The sequence below is a fragment of the Engystomops pustulosus genome, chromosome 2 (genome assembly GCF_040894005.1).
Source record: "Engystomops pustulosus chromosome 2, aEngPut4.maternal, whole genome shotgun sequence".
NCBI lineage: Eukaryota > Metazoa > Chordata > Amphibia > Anura > Leptodactylidae > Engystomops > Engystomops pustulosus.
Genome location: NC_092412.1, coordinates 222,509,632 through 222,514,436, shown reverse-complemented (window position 1 = coordinate 222,514,436; position 4,805 = coordinate 222,509,632).

The following is a 4,805-nucleotide window of genomic DNA, read 5'->3' as shown; positions in this document are numbered from 1 at the left end:
CACATTTTTTTTTACAGCATTAAAACTTTATTGACAACACTGTCTTCTCAGCAAAACACAGCTATCGGCAGCCAATGACTTCCCGGCGGTTATTTTTTTTTTTTTTTAATTAGAACTTTATTTAATATAAACATTTTACAAAAACAAACAATTATGCTACAATTATATTATGTTTTATTACAACAACAGAGAACATTTTAAAAAATTTGCGAGAAGTGTACAAAGTAGTAGATATAAGAACAAGTTGTCATTTTCCTATTATCTTTGTCAGGCAAATAAATAGTCGCAGGAAGACACAGCAGTTGTGTAGACCCCATTTCTGTGACCTGGTGCAAATATGTCCCAAAAAATAAAATGAAATAAAACATAAATATAGTTTGCGCCAATGACATCACAAGTCATGTGATGGGTGGTCGGTGAGGGTGGCGACACCCCAATCATGATGAGGATTCATCTACTGCAGTGATGGCCAACCTATGACACGCGTGTCAGTGCTGACACGCATTGCCATTTTCAGTGACACGCGGCCGCCGGAGAGTTAAGTTTCATCCTCTGCTCCTACACGGCCAGGTGCAGTAGCCGTGAGGCTGAGAGATTCACATTGTAATAAATAGATGTAGTATGGCAGTACATGGTAGGATCAATCACACAACCTAGGATTAAAGTACGTTAGAAGTTAAATAATTATACATATTTGTTATTTAAACTATAAATATCACAAAATTATGTTTTTTTTGTCAAGGTGACACCACCCGAGTTATGCTTGGTTTTTTGGCGAATTTTGACACACCAAGCTCATAAGGTTGCCCATCACTGATCTACTGTATTACAGAGTGATGGGATACTACAGCTCAGCTACTGTTTCAAAATTTTTGGTCCCTAAGTTTTGTACCATAAAAGACCACCCATAATACATGTAAAACACTGATAATTTCTATCATACATTGTCCATTGATTCCATATGCTGTACCCATGTGCCAATATTCTCCATAGTGTCATAAAATACCCATGCAGTGGTATATAATAAACATCAGTGCCTAGATGCTATACTTTTCCAACATATAACCATACAGTGCCTACAAAGAGCCATACATAACATGTTACGAATCATGTAAAGACAATGGGGCACATTTACTGACGAGTTCCCAGAAAGTGCATTGTTGGACAATAATGCACTTTGCTGCGATCGTGTGCCCGATATCAGGTCCGACAGAGTTCACCTTCTTCATGGTGTATGTAAGTGCATTGTATTGCAACACAATTTTAAAGCTAAATCCCGCGCTCGGTCCGAATCAGTTGAATCGTCCGATGGCCGCACCCTCCGATTTTTGACACATGAAAGCCAGCACAGCTGCGCCACAATCCGATCGTGTGCGACACAATCCCCAGTTAAATACCTGACACAGCGGAGCAAATCACAAAAATGTAGGAAAATCCGACAAAAGTGTGGCTTCGGACGCTTAGTAAATAAGCCCCAATAGGTAGCCATAGTTCCCATATCATAGTGACATACTATAGACAGTGCCGTGCTGAACCTATATACAGTCAAACTATAAACACATAGGGGCGCATTTTCATCAGGTTTCCAGACTATTTCTGATTTGCACCGCATTTAAGTGTGGTTTTTGGCAGACGCTATTGGATTTTGGTGCAATTGCGCCGACTTGCATGCGACTCAAAACGGGGAGCGTGGCCGACGTACAACCCGACTGATTCGGACTAAGCGCGGGATTTACAATTCAAATTGTGTCGCAAGACAATGCACTTAAATACACTGGGAAGAAGAAGGTGAACTCAGCGGGGAAGCGACACATGCAGGAAAATGGACGCACAATGTTGAAGAATCGCGCCGGAGAACGCACCTAGGGGATCGGGACAGGACCGGGTACGTAAATCTGCCCCATAGTGGCAAACAGTGAATAAAGTGAATAGTGAAATCCTTGCTAAAATATTCCTAGTGCTCATGCAGTAGATTGCCAAAAAAAAGTGTCGTACTTTGCTGGGATAAACTTCTTCAACAACCTATTCTAAAATCTTCACTCTACTGGGCAGCTACCAGAAATCTTCACCTACTCTCTGGAGTTTATGCTTTCTTCTGCTTTCTTAAGTGTAATACTTTACATTAGATATATAAAGTGCTGCACATAGCCACACACCAGTGGCAAAATGGGGGATATCATTGTTCAGAAGTGAACATTCATGACCTCAAGAGAACTGGTTTATTACCAAAACAGGATGAACGAGAGACTACAAGCAACCAGATAACCTAAAGAGAAAACAGCTCACAATCCAACATTTCACTATTAGAGATGTTTCAGCTAAGTAAGGGTTTATCAAGCTTGTGTACTGTACATCCATTCTCTGGATGCACCGAGTCTAATTGGTTGCCATAAACCACAGACTTATGTTGATCGGTGCAGATTCCCTTCTCCATTTCTTACTCATGAAACTTATTCGAAGGGGCATGTCTTCAGAAGATTCCAATAGATGGATGGAAAAGTGCAATATTCTGAACACGGCCCAAAAGAGACAAAAGTTCTCGGCACCATCCACATGCATCAAGGCACCAACAGATGTCCCGGGCGGAGATACAGTCAAAAAGGCAAAAAACTGTCCCAATGGCAGTGCTCTGCTGGAAATATAGTCCATATAAACATCAAGTGAAAAAGAAAAAGCGGTGCTCGCCAATATGTGCAAAGTCCTTTAGTTAGTGAAGGTGCAGTACAGGGAAAGAGCGGGGCCTGGCGCCAGGCCGTTTTGCTCCACCTAGCTCATTCTCAAGCCAAACAATGCAATATTCCGAACAGTCAGCAATGCGTTTCAGAACTGAGTACAAGTGCATTATGGGACCACAGCCACAAAATACATTCCGGATCACTTATATTGCATCAGGCATCACAAGACCACACTCCAACTTTGTTAAAAAAAAAAAAAAAACTTTTTGTGGCCTGTCCTAACAATCAACAGAAAAGGCTTTTGAACGTAGATCCAGAGAATAAGGTTGTGCAAATCCAGCTCTAGGCCAATACTATCTGCAGCTCAGTGGTTAGCACTACAGCCTTGCAGCACTGGGGGTTCCGGGTTCAAGTCAACATCTGCAAAGAGTTTGTATGTTCTCTCTGTGTTTGTTTGGGTTTCCTCCCACACTCAAAAAAAAAAAAAAAATTTGGTAGGTTGATTATATTGTGAGCCCCACGGGGACAGGGGCTGATTTGGCAAGCTCTGTGGAATCTGTAGGTGCTATACAAACAAAGAATTATTAAACTGCAGTCTACAGAAAAAAATGTCATGGGAAGATTTGTACATCTTCTGGGTTTAGCACTCTCATTTTTAGATTCCAAATATTGATGGAAAATTGTGCCCAGATTTCTGCAGTGTGAAACTGGTCTCAGTTTTCAAAGGAATTTTCTATTTGCTGTGAGAAATCTTATAAATTTCAAAGACTGTATGCGCTTGTGAGCAAGGCCCTCACTCCTTTTTTTCATCTGACCATGTAACTAATTTATTTTGGATGTATATGTCCCCTGTATAGCGCTGTGAAATGTGATGGTGCTATATGCCTAAATTGCCTGGAATGAAATTTTCTTTAAAGGGGTTATCCGGGTTTAAAAAAATTTTTATGGCCGGGCTGGGGAGGGCTAGTTAAACATAATAAACATGGACTTACCTCCTCCGGCGGCGCCGATGTCCCGCGATGTGGACGGCTCCTCCCATCCGACCCTATCTCTCAGCGTTGTAAGCGCTGGGAGATGGTGCACATGGGAGCATCCGACTGGCCGGAAGCTCCCTATGCGCCCTTGTACTGAAACCGGCGCACGGAGAAGGCGGGCCACGGCGCGGGACATCGGCAGTACCGGAGGAGGTAAGTACATGTTTATTGTGTTTAAATAGCCCTCCCCAGCCAGGCCATAAGAAATTTTTTAAACCCGGATAACCCCTTTAAGGTTCAAATAGCCTATGCTCTGCTGATTTAAAAAATAAAAATTTGTCAACATTCTGAATCATTTCAGTAGTTTATACAAGTTTAATTCACATTTCCAGGCTCCCTGCCAGCAGCATGTGTCAAGTCCCGGTGGGGGGGGATCCTGCAGCCTGAGTGTGTCTGTCTACTTCACACTCAGATCCCTAAACCCTCCCCACTTCTTGTCATGAGCATTGAGCATTCAGGGGAGGGAGGATGATGGTGTAGAGGAGAGTAAGAATGCATTAGATGACACAGGCACACACAGGGGCTGCAGGTTCCCCTCCAGGGGACTCACCACATGCTACTGGTAGGGAGCCAGGTAATGTGCATTAAACTTATAGACAGTACTGAGATGATTAAGTGCTGGCAAAGGCATTTTTTAAATCAGCATAGCAAAGGCTATTTGAACCTGTCAGCAGCTAAAAATGCCATTTCTGGTGAAAGGTTTGCTTTAAAACCATCACAGTTGTGTCTTCTTGTCTGGTAGAAGCCCCACTCAGATCCCAGGGCTGGGGTATGACTTTTGTTTCCCTCTAGATTTGTCAAGGGATCTCCTGGTAGCCTTTAAACTACTAGCCCCTCAGGTAGGGTATAAAATGTTCTTCTAGGCTTTCCTCTGTTATGTGAAATCTCATCCATTTACCTAATCTTCATAAAAATCATATGGACATGGACAGAGAAGAGTCATATTTGCCTGATGAGATAAGTTTAGAGGTACCCTCTTTGCTCCTACAGTATCTGGCAACAGATAGGAATCTGATCTTTCAGAGCACATCAGACTTATGGTTCCGTGACTTGCAGAACCAGAGACCTTTTGAACCAGAAAATAAAAATCAACACA